This window comes from Nyctibius grandis, chromosome 10 (assembly GCF_013368605.1).
Source record: "Nyctibius grandis isolate bNycGra1 chromosome 10, bNycGra1.pri, whole genome shotgun sequence".
In the NCBI taxonomy this organism is placed as follows: domain Eukaryota; kingdom Metazoa; phylum Chordata; class Aves; order Nyctibiiformes; family Nyctibiidae; genus Nyctibius; species Nyctibius grandis.
Genome location: NC_090667.1, coordinates 22,271,260 through 22,283,153, shown reverse-complemented (window position 1 = coordinate 22,283,153; position 11,894 = coordinate 22,271,260). Strand labels below are relative to the sequence as shown.

Genomic DNA, 11,894 nt, shown 5'->3' with positions numbered 1-11,894 from the left:
GCATGCTTTTAAGCCTCCTCTGCAGCAGTCACACAAAGCAGCTCTGTTTTCTCCTCGTTTTCAGCAAAAGCCGGGCTCTCGCCAGGGCTCCGACAGCGGCAGCTTCGAGTGGCCAAAACCATAAAGTGACATGGTGGTGCCCGGCATCGGGTGGCACCGGAGAAGGGCTCTCGGCACGGACGGCGCCAGGTTTAGCACCGGGCGCTGTGCAGAGATGGAGTTATGGTGCTTTTGATTACCCTGCTGAATTAATGAGACACAGATTGGGACGGTTTGTCTCACTGGTACACGGACTGCTGGTGCCCTGTAAGGCGACGTTTAACGCAAGTAGGTTTTAAGCTGAATCCAAATCTTCTGCTAAAAAACACTGATAATTGACAGCTAAACGGTGCCAGAGTGGAAGTGCTGCAGGCAGCTGAGGCGGGGTAACCGGCCCTGGACTACCTTGGGCAAAGAGAGCTGGAGAAAGGAAAATGTTAGTGGTTTAACACGTGACTGGGGAAGAGGTGATTGACGCTTTATTCCCAAACATCTGAAGCAGATAAAAGCAAGGAACGGATGTTGTCTGCCGTGATTGCTGGAGCAGGGCTTTTGTCCGTGAGCCCTGTGGGACAACAGACTTTTCATGTTTGCATAATGTGATCCAGGACTCGACCTTTCTTTAAGATCCTAATATGAGTCACAGAGATAATTCTTTGAATTGGCCTGAGATTGCCAAGTATCGGAAGGGGATTTCCTAAATGTAGTGAGTTTGGAGCTGGAGTCAAACAGCCCCTTGGCAAAGGCTAAATCAAATGGGATGTCTCCTGCTGTGCTATGTTCAAAACAGCATCACCTCTTCACTGGCCTTCACTTTCTCACCTCACTGCCCCCCCAGTTCCAATCATGGACAGTTTTTGGCAAATGGCTTCAGTTTCTCTTTGATTTATTTAGGCACCAGAGCTGTGAATTTGGCAGCTGGCCTGCTAACATATCCTAGTGCAAGCGGGTAGTTTTTTCACCGTGTTTTGGGTGATAGCAGGGCCATCTTCCAGCAGCACAGCAAGAGATGGTCGCAGGGATGGGTGTTCAGCTCCTCAGCCTCATGCTTCCAGCTAGGGAAATGTTCCAGGTCCCTCTGTTCCGCAGGAAAAGCATGTTTATCCTGGCCCTTTTCTCCAAAGAGCTGGGCTTTGGGGCCACAGGAACTGGGTAGGCAGGTTCGGGGAGAAACAACTGCGAAATGTGGACAACTGAGCGAAACCGCTGGCTCTAACTTAAGGCTGGCCAGCAGTGCTGCGTCTGGGGGCTCCCTCCAGTTGTCCGGGTCGGTTTTGCCATGGAAAACTCTGCTAGGAGAGGCTGTCACTGTCCTTCCTTCAACCCCAGCCTCTGTGCCACAGGGAATAAATGAACTCCCGGCTGCGTCTTTAATAACACACAGCTCCAGCCTTTATTTCCCATCTCTCCCTCAGGCAATTTCTCCTGGCAAAGGGAGGGAGAGAAATAAATACACATTCCCCTTGTGTCTGGAGATAATTGGGCTTCAGTCATTACATCCTGGGCCAAAGGTTGCTCTCCGATGGGTTCAGAGCTCAGAGCCTGGATCTGAGCTTGCTGGCAAATGCAAAAGTTTCAACATTGACCCATCCCAGACCCTGGCGAGCTCTGAATCAGGCTGTTACACGCTAACCCCGTGTTCGGATCCATTTCTAATTGCAATAATTGAGTCATGCCGAGCCTGTACAGTGTCTGTTCCAAGGCTTCAGCCCTACCACATAGGCTAAATTTATCTTTGGGTTGAAAAGCTGCTGCCTTTAGGCTTCTTGCTTCAAGGATCCATCTGGCTCGGGCGGCCCCTCGCACTGCTGCTCTGCATGTCAGGTAGACCTTTAAGTTTGCGCCGTGCGGTGCCCGCTGTTCCTTTGTGCATGGGTTCAGTTAACAGCTGTCATGGGGACAGCAGGCCCGTGGCTGGGTGCGCTGATTATAATGACTGGGATAGCTCATGGGCAGTATTCGAGCAGGGAGAGGCTGCTTTTGCAGGTGAAGAGTGCTGTGGGGCTTGCACCAGACTCTGCTTCCTAATTGTCCCAGGCTGTGGTGTCTGTGTGCGGATCTGGCCACCCAGGGCCAGTGCCAAGCAGCAGTGAGAGCCACGAGTCCAGAGACACTTATTTTTCTCTCCTTATATATATATATATTTTATTTTTATTTTTTAATTTGCCCATTGCAGGGGATGTCCCCCTCCATCAGTAATGCCCCAGAGACCTGTGGGTTGGGAAGCAGTGTAAGAGAGGTGACCAGATCCCGCTGCCACCCAGGCAGCAGCATAACGCCCCAGCTTCAGGTGACGTGCTGCAGAGAGAGCATGTCACCCTCAGGCACACCGAGCAGTGGGAGGGGAACTGTCGCGATGGAGCTGGTGCCAGCCCAGCCGTCTGCCAGGGTTGAGGGATGAGAGCGGTCTGATAAATGCGTCTGTCAGGATAAGACATGGACAGAACTGCACACCAGGAAAAACTCTATACTCTTCTGTTTTTACAGGGCTGATGCCAAACTCAGAGCTGTGTCATCTGTCAGAGCAATTTGTTCTCAAGGAGGAAAGGAGAAGAAGTTGTTTTCCTGAAGGAGAGGGCTGGCTGTGACCACAGGAGCACACTGAAGCCTTTAGCAGCAGGGAACAGGATTTATCCTGGTGTGATCCTCGTACCAGCTTGCACCAGGAATATGCAGGGACCATGATACAATGTGTTACTCTCTGAGGACCCCAGGAAAAGGGCAAGAGATACTAAACAGGGTTGTGCATGTGTAGCAAAAGTCATCTTGGCAACACTTTAGCTTGCAGGTTTTGATACAAATCTAACAGCAATCCTGAAAAAAACACAGGCACGTGGAGGTCGTGATGACAAAGATAAAACTCTGCTTCAGATTTCATTGGTGCTTCACTGTTTAATCCTGTCTGTGTAAGATCAAGGCAGCCTTCTGGCTGCCAGCGGGAGGCAGAGGGCACTTCTCTCTCTGTATTAGATCCCGAGTGAGGTTTTGCAGTTCCCAACCGCAAGAGCGCAGGTACGAGCTGGCTGAGTGATGGCAGAGTTTACTTAGCCTTGCTAAGGCCCTCGAAAAGCAGCTGGAAAAAAAAAAAAAGTCTTCCAGTTTCGTTATTTTTACAACCTCATTTTTCAACTAGTCAGCACAACTCGCACTGAGCCTCTGCCAAGCAAAACACACCGTGCTTCTGGCTTGGGACTCGCCTGTGATTTCCATGGGAGTGGTGGGCCTGGAGGGGGCTGGTTGGGGCTGAGCTCCTGCACTTTGTTCGGCTGCCCTGGAAATGTGTCCTGCCTTCGCACAGAGGCAGTGCTGATGGGGCACTGTCTGCTCAGGGGCTGCTCCTCTGGGGTTTCTTCAGGTTACTTCAGGAATCTGTAGTAGCCCCTTCCTCACAAAGTTCACCTTTCTTGAAAATAATTGCTTCCTGGGTTTGAAAAAAAAAAAATCTGTTTTCCTTCCCCCCATTAGACCATGAGACTCAGAAAAACTAGTGGAGAAAACTGGCTGTGCACGGCAATTGTACGAAGCATCGGGAAGCACACAGGAAAACCCGCCGGAAGAAAATGGGAGAGCGTCTGTGAGTTTTGTAAGGGGGTGAGACCGCTGTGTTACAGGTATTGTCACAACAGGGAGGAAAAAATTACAGCAAGGAGGACACTTCATCACTATAAAAAGTACTTTTAACTCTGTTTTTAAAGCTTACTAGAAACATAACTGAAATAGCCATAGACAGGCAGTGGTGGGCTGCTAATGGCAGGAACCTGCTACATGCGTGGGGTTAAAATGCAGAGCCTGAGCAAGGAATGAGTACATTGCCCACTCGAGGAGACCTGCTTCGGCTCGGGTGGGTCTGGATTTTGTTACAGGATAAGAGCATGTTTTCCATAGAGGGAACAGTGCTGGTTTAACTGTATCAGAAAATTAGGGTGAGATCAGGGCTGCCACTCAAGTACTTCCCAGTGCAGACGGGACCTGGGTACAACACCCCCTTTGAACCAATCCTAAAGTGGTCTGTCCGCATCACATCGCAGCTTGAAAATGCCTTGGGCAGGTTGGTGTCTACAAAGCCAGAGGCAGCGTAAGGAGGACAAGGTGCAAATCTTGGTTTGAAAAGTCAAATGCTGCCTTTCACAGAGAACCAGGGGGGCAGGGAAGAGGCAGGGAAGCTGCTGTCCTTCCATGCTCCAGAGGAGGAGGCCAGGGGTCCTAGCCATGGGCGGAGAGGGGAGATGCTGGCTCCTGGGCTGAACACACCCTTGGGCTGCAGATGGGCCGTGTTCAGCTCCTCCTTCCAGGGCCTGGCACAGGATCATACCTCTGCCAGCTGCTCATTTGCCCCAGGGCTGCCAGCTCCCAGGGCCAGCGCTGGAGGCAACAGCCTCCCATGTTTGGCAGAAAAACATGGGGACAAATGCAGTAAAAGAGCATCCAGTGGAAACCCGCACGCTCCAAGGTAGGAGCACCCACGCGGCTGGCACCGAGCTCCCTGACGTGGGCAAGGAGCGCTGTGGTCCTGGCTGGTGTCTGCGGGCAGCGGTGCCGGAACAGGGGGGCCCAGCAGCTGCGCTGCCACTTCTGCCCCGCCTGGGCTGGGAGATGGAGCTAGTGCCTAGCTCTGTGGGGTGGCAAAAAGCCTTGCCTGCCCCTGCCGTGCCCCCCACCCCGCAGTGCCTTGCAGCGACCCCCACCCGCTCCCTCCTCGCTGTGTCCCCCATGTCCGCACGCCGCCGCCAGGGGGCGCCCAGGCGCCCCGCAGCCGGAGAGCGCCGAGCGGGCGGTGCCGGGGTTGGCGCGGTAGCGTAGCACCACCCCTTGGTGAATAGCGTGCGCTACGCGGGTGGCGCAGGGGCTGCCCGGCGCTCGGGGCCGGTGGCCCGGCGTGGGGGCAAGCCCTGCCCGGGGGCGGCCGGGCTGCCGCTGCTCCCTGCACCGGCCCCTTCGCTGCAGTTCGCACGTTAGTAATAACGGTTAATGAGACGGAGGGCCCAGTTCCCTTCCCGCAGGCTGCTGGCGGGACCCCCGATGGGAACAGCACAGCCCCAGGGCCGCGATCGCGTCCCCGGTGTCACTGAAGCCCAGCGAGGAGCCGCCACTGGCCACGCTCAGTACAGAGACTGAGTTCCCATCTGTGCATGGAATCCTCTTTGCGTCGCGTCCTCTTTCTCAGCTTGTTTTTGGAAAGGAAAGAGCTTGCTGGTGCTTTCACCTTGGAAGCCCGATGTTCATGTAGAGTTTAAACCTGGATTTTAAAGCCTCAGTTTTGCAGGATCAGTTTTGGCAGTGGGAAGCTGAGGATCCCGCTAACAGCAGCAAGAGGGGGTCATTTGCAGATTGGCAGCTCTTGCTGTGCCTTCTGCTTCCTCCAGGAGCTCGTGTTTGTGCTGTGCTTGCTGTGAGATAATGCAGATTTCTCACCAGGTTACTGAAATTTGGAATCCACGGGTGGGGACTTCCCTGGATGGTGCTCTGCAAAGAACCAGCTGGGATTTACGTTTTTCCTGCAAAGGCAGCCCCTGTGCCCCTGCCAGGCTCAATCAAAACCTCTGACCCAAGCCTGGCTGTTCATGGACCTTGGGCATGCACGTACATGGCAGTCCTCAGTCTCCCCTTCCCCATGGACAACCCCATTGTGACCCGACAGATGGCTGGTGGTGATTCCTTCCCACCCCAGGCTGTTTGATGTGTGACCCAAACAGAGGGAGCATTAACCCTCTGTGAACAGCATTGGTCTGCAGCAGTGACTGCAATCACTCTTTCCTGATAAGAAAAACACTGATGATCAAGGACAAAAAAGAAACTTGAGGATAAAAGATCGTTCTTTCTTACTCATTTCTTCACTGGCATGCCTCAGGCTCCTCACACACAGCTCTCCTAACTGCCTGCTAAGAAATGCCTGAGGGTGTTTGCATTGTTTTTCCCTGATTCGCAGGTATTGCTCAGCGAACTGATCCACCTCAACAGAAAGGGTGGCAGGCAGCGGAGCACATAGCCTCACACAGATCACCCAGAAAGCAGCTAAAAGACAGCCTTAGCCTCTGCCCTGTACTCCAGCAGGCCAGCCTCAGCTCTGATGTTGGAGTGGCCCCGGTGTCTGAAGCAATTTGGCAGAGGGCAGAAGTGCACATCAGGCAGAGCAGATGTTCCTCAGGCTGGCGTTGTTCTGGGATAGATGGGATAATGCATCTTTGGTAGCCTGATTGCTCTTAGGTTGGCTGAGGACTTCGTTGAAGGAGATAAACCCAGAGAGATCCTGTTCATCTAAACAAAGTAAGAGGTGCTGTTTTCTATTTGCCAGAAATTCAGGCGAGGATATGGAGCCAGCCCTGACTGCTAGAACAGAGTAATTGAAGCTTTAACACTCACCTATAACCTTTTCAGTTTTTGGCGATTGTACTTTGCAGGGCATACCTTCAATTTGGTGGCTCAGGGATTTGCAAACAGTGAGTCATAACTCCCTGGGGTCAAAAATGCAGCTGCTGAGGCACCAGGCGTTGAAAAGTGTTGTCCAAGATAAAAGCAAAGCAAACCTCACTGCCCACACACCCTTATCCTTCAAGGCTGAGTGTCTTTGTCACCCTCTTCGAAAACATGCACTCAAAATTATACAGGCTTCTCATGGTTGCCATTGATACGGAATTTACTTCTTTTAGAGCAGACAAGAGGGGATTGTGAAAATCTGTGACTTGAAAGAGCTGAGGCAGATAGATCTGAAGCTAATATGCAGCAGCCTATGCTTGCAGAGAGGTGGCTGGTGTTTGAGGAGGGACACGCTGCGGGACTTGTCCGGGTCCTTCCCAGGGAGGGTCCCAGAAGAGCTCCCTGGGCCTCTGCAAACAACCCCTGGCCCTTTGCATCCAGGATGGACCTGCAGATCCTGGAGAGCACGCATGCAGCCAGTTTGGTTCCTATGCATGGAATGCCATCTTTGGGACACCTTTTGGCACTGACTCACTGCTAAGGAAGAAGCGACGTGCGAGTCACCTGTCCTATAAAGTGTCCCGTTCGCAGTGGTCACATGGCACAGGGCTCCTGTCCCATGACACATTCTGGGTACATCAGGATGACATGGCCACCTTTGCCACAAAACACCTGGTTGCAGAGCTCACATGGCTGGTCCACCCCATCGCACAACGCCCCATGCAGAGAGGAGTGGTGGCATGCAACCTGTGGGTCCTGCAGAGCGTTCCAGGCACTGCCAGCCATCAGCCTGTCCTGCCTGTCCCTGTGGCTATGTCAGCCACTAGTGTCATGAGCTGAGAGGTCTCAGGCACACCAGACCTTCACCGTGAAGGCTTCAGAGCTTGGTAAGTAACAGCCTGCAGAACCTGCTGCTTTGGTAACACGCTGCTCTAACAAAACCTTGATAGCTGAAGAAAGGCCAATTCTGCAAAGGCCTGTGCAGTTCTGTGCTGGCTGCGTGCACCTCTCTGTGTACCTATTTTTATAGCATTCTTAGGGTTTAAAAAATCCTTTCAGAAATGTCTGTGATCCAGATCTGACAAAGTAACTGACTCACTCTGGCCTCAGGGAAGTTACTTCACTTGCTGGATCATCTTCTCCACTTGAGTACTGAGAACAATCATATGAAATTACCCATCATACCTCCAACGCAGCTGTAAAAAAATAATTAGCTGGTATTTAGCACCAGCTGTAAAAGTGGGAAGGTGTTGGTGTTGTTGGAGAACCTCTGTATCTGGAGAGGCCAGCTGGGAGTCCTGCAGGGGACTCAGGTGATCGTCCCTATTTGTGTGACAGCCTCTTGGGATTACAGTCATAACTAGAATGTAGGCACCCCTCTGCTCCTGAGCTCAAAGTCGGAACCGTGAAAACACTCCTTAGGAACCTTCCATGGGCTTTGGCTTCCACCAGTCCAGGATCCAGGTAACTACGGTGATGCCAAATGGGTAAGTGCAAAGCTGTGTGGTGCCCATCTTACACCGTGGCCCAGCAGCATGTGGTTGTTTCTCCCTGCCCGTCTTGCCAGGGCCAGCATAGGCTCTTGTTTAAGGGGGTGTCCCCTGTGCTCAGCCTGTTGGCCATGGCCTCTGTAGGAGGCTGACTCAAAGGCAGAGCAAGGGAGAGACTGGACATTCACAGCTCAGGGAGTGAGCTGACATCTAAGGGAAGGTGCCAGCATTGCCGCCTCCCAGTGTCACAGAGAGATCACAACTCTGCAGTGGTTTTGCGGCGCTTGCTATTGAGCAGGGGGAAGCTGTCAAACAAGTCCAAAGCCATTTATTTTATGTGCTCGTGTCTCCAGTGTCTGGTGTGAGGGGATGTGGCAGAATCAGGCTTTGCAGCACTGCAGGTCAGCCCCCACCCACTGCGTGGGGCTCAGGCTTCAATGGCTGCATTTAGACCCTTTATCAGTGCTTTGGGTTTTTAAGATGTTCAGCCTCCAGCAGCTGCATTTTATCAGTGAGTACAGACGCTGGTAATCCCTTGCGCTATATGCAATGTCCTCTGCACCTCAGCCGAAGCTCGGATTGGAGATCTGCCATGAGATAACGTGATTGCAGTTGCTTCCTATGGTTGGTATCTGGTGATTGAGTCTTGTCCAGAGCTAGCTTTTTGCTTTCATGTGTTGCTGCTGTATGACTTGGAAATCAGCTGAGGACTGCAAAGGTGAAAGCATTAGTAGATTACCGGGGTGGTATTTGTACTGCAGGCAGGGATTAGAGGGCAGGCAAAAGACTACAGCTGTACTCTTGCTAGTGGAAATGTACACGTGGCCATGCAACAGCAGAAGATTTCTAATGAACGAAATGCCAGCAGAAGCAGGGTGAATCTGCTTTAGACAAGATAAATCAAAGGATGACAAAGCTTGGAGTACAAAAGCAAGATATTGTGTGTTTACTGCATTTTGGTTCCCCTTTTTTATTTTAGTAAGTTCGTTCATTATAATGGTAATTTGAGGAAGCTGGTCTGGAAAGCCAGAGGTGACAAGAGGAAAGTGTTGCATAGCTAGTTGAGAGAGGACAGCTTTACGTAGGGATCTCAGGACAGGCAGTTTTCACTGAGCAGTACAACCACTGTGGGCTGGTGCTACATCTTTCTGGGCACAGAGGCAAAGAAGGGTCCCAGGACTGTGCCCAGCGATGAGGAGGAGGGACTGCAGGACTCTGAAGAGCTGAGATAAGCTGGATGAGTATCAGAGGAATGAGCAGGCTCTCCCCAAGCTTTTAATATCACAGACGGACAGAGGCGGAGTACCTGTCCATCCAGGGGAAGAAGGTGAATGCATTAGGCACTGTGGGGAACATCAGACATTCACAGCTAATGTCGAGGATTTGTAGGTACTACAGCTAAGCCAGTGCGCTCCCTGGACCTCTCTGCAGGCCCTTCGGAAATCAGGAACACCACCAGGTGTTTTGTATCCCTGCTATTTCTGTTCACTGTGCCATTTTATGGACAAAGAGGAGAAAAGGAGGGTCCCTTTTGGTCCAAGGACAAAAGCAAAGAGATTGTGTAAGACATATCATGTTTTATTGTCTCTAATCGGATCAGGACGATTAGTAAATAGAGATTAGATGTCACAAAGGGAAGAAAATCAAAGCTGGAGACATTCTTACTTCCTGGTTTAGAGGGATGAGTGCATGAAATAGATTGAGGTTTCTGCACTGGTAAATGTCTTATGACCTGTCACTATAACCTTAGGGATCCGCTCACCTGTGCGAAGGTCCCTCAAAGGCAGAGAAGGGATTTCTTCAGAGCAATGTTAGTGATTGGGAACAACTGGCATTGCGTTTCAAACTGATCCATTTTTATAGGTTTTCATTGAATTTTGATATTATCAGATAAGTGGTCAGATGAGGAATTGCGTTTTCTTCACAGGCTACTGAAACTCAGTGTGCTGGGCTGCTCATTGCACCATGCTCTGGTTTCTCCACATGTTTATTCTGGTGGGGAGGCGTGTGTGTGTGTGTCTGTATGGCCAGGCAAAACACAAGAGCCACAGTTCAATACTGCCATTTGCCACTTTCTTACCGCTGTCTTTCTACTTTCATTCTGTGAATGTAGCTCTCATCGGTGCCAAAAGACAGGCGTCCAGTCTGGATGGCAAGGACCTCTCTGCTGACATTGGTCCTCCCGAGTGCCAGGATTCGTATGTTTTTCAAGGCAGGCAGGATCTTGCCTCGTCAGTCTGAGAAAATGCTGCATTCCCACAGAGGATCAGAAACTCATCACGAACAACTACGGCATGACACAGCTGTTGGTCATGCCAAGAAAGCTAGCAAGTGACACAAGAACGTGGTGCGAGGTTATCCTCTGCGTAACAAAGGTATGTGATAGCTGGTGCCAGGATCCCTCTGCAGTAGATGAGGGAGGAGGAAATTTCACCCACAGTTTTTAATTGCTTTTCATATTGCATAAAGAGAAAAAAAAAAGGAAACTTTTAGGAAAAGAGAGCCGAGGAACACTCTCTAACTCACCATTAATGTCTGCTCATCACAGCCCAGCATGTGGGTCTCCTGTTAAAGGGAATGGACTGGGGCAAGTGCTCTGCCCCACCAGCTGCCCATGTGCCCAGGGCCCACAGTCCTGGGGCTGACCTGAGAGGATACTTTCCTCCCCATCCAAAGAAATCATGTGTGTTTGGGAGGCTTTTCTGTGTCATTTCACTAATCAAAACTTTTTCTCTTGTCCGATCTGGGTTTTCACTGGTACCAGGTTCTTCTGCAGCTCTTTGCATCTAATGGGGCACCTCAAAAGCACTAATAAATTAGATGTCACAGGCTCCCCTCTCTTGTGAGATCTATTGGTAATAGTCATAGAGTCCTGCAGAGAAATGGAGATACAAAACTGGTCATGAACTTTCCAGCACTATATGAGGAGAGCCCCACAGCCCTGGCTCCCCTTCACCTTCTCTGAGTCTGCATTTCCACAACTTAAACCAGCCCAAGGACCGGTGGTCATGTCCTGCCTCACCCTCTCCTTCCCTGGTATGAGGTGCACCCTGCATTAAGCCAGTTCAGTGCACTAAGCTGGCAGAAAATTTATCCATGCTGCTTTTGTTGTTAGTTATCAGCTGATTTAGTGCTGAAGTGACTCAGGGCAGGGTCAGTCGAGAGCTGTCACTGGTGTATGGGAGGGAGAGCGTGACGTGAGTACCTGAAGTTGGCTCGGGCTGGGCTGCCCTTTGGAGCAGAGGTGCTTCCCGCTGCAGGCAGCACATGGGCTTCTCTGGGCAACAGAGACACCAAACTGGGCTCAGGCCCCTACACCACTGTTGTCTGACTTTTCTAAAGTAGGACACTGTAAGGACACCCCGTGTGCTCTGCGATAGAAATTCCTCAGAAGGGATTCGGGCCAGGCCCGACAGCTAACGATGACTTTAACAGCACACTTGCCGTGCTGCGCTGCCATTGCTCTATTGATCTCAAAGTGCTCTGCCAGCATTAATGAATCAAACCGTGCAGCATCTTTCCGAGGTGAGCATTCCCCTTTCCAGGTGACACACAGGGAAACTGCGTTACCCTACAGAGGAGGCAAGCAATTTGCCTACTGATATGTGACAGATTTGTCTCGGGACAGAAGGAAGAGCAAAAGTCTTCTGCGTGCCAGTTCTGCGATGTCTCTGCAAATCAGTCCCAGTCTCTTACAGAGCTGGCAGCAGTCTGCTGTATACTGCTCACAAGGGATTTTTTAAATGTAGCTCTAAGTAGCTTTGGTCCTTGTCTCTCTTTAATTAGCTCTAAAAATACTTTTTTTTCCTTGGTTGCTTTCCTGAGTTCAGGGGCTAACTAAACCCGCAATAGTCATTTGACTTGGATGAACGCAAGAGAATATTCAAGTAATTGCTGAATAATAAAATGAACTTGCAGCAAACATGCAGAGTAGAAAATACGGATTTCTCT

General features: G+C 51.0%; 1 long non-coding RNA gene across 1 annotated transcript; it reads left to right on the top strand.

Annotated features, from left to right (window-relative positions):
- Positions 1–68: 68 nt before the first annotated feature.
- LOC137668271 (uncharacterized) lies at positions 69–2,916 on the top strand. Its single transcript, XR_011048910.1, has 2 exons — positions 69–327; positions 2,527–2,916. It is a non-coding gene; the product is annotated as an uncharacterized lncRNA (long non-coding RNA).
- The last annotated feature ends 8,978 nt before the right edge of the window (positions 2,917–11,894 follow it).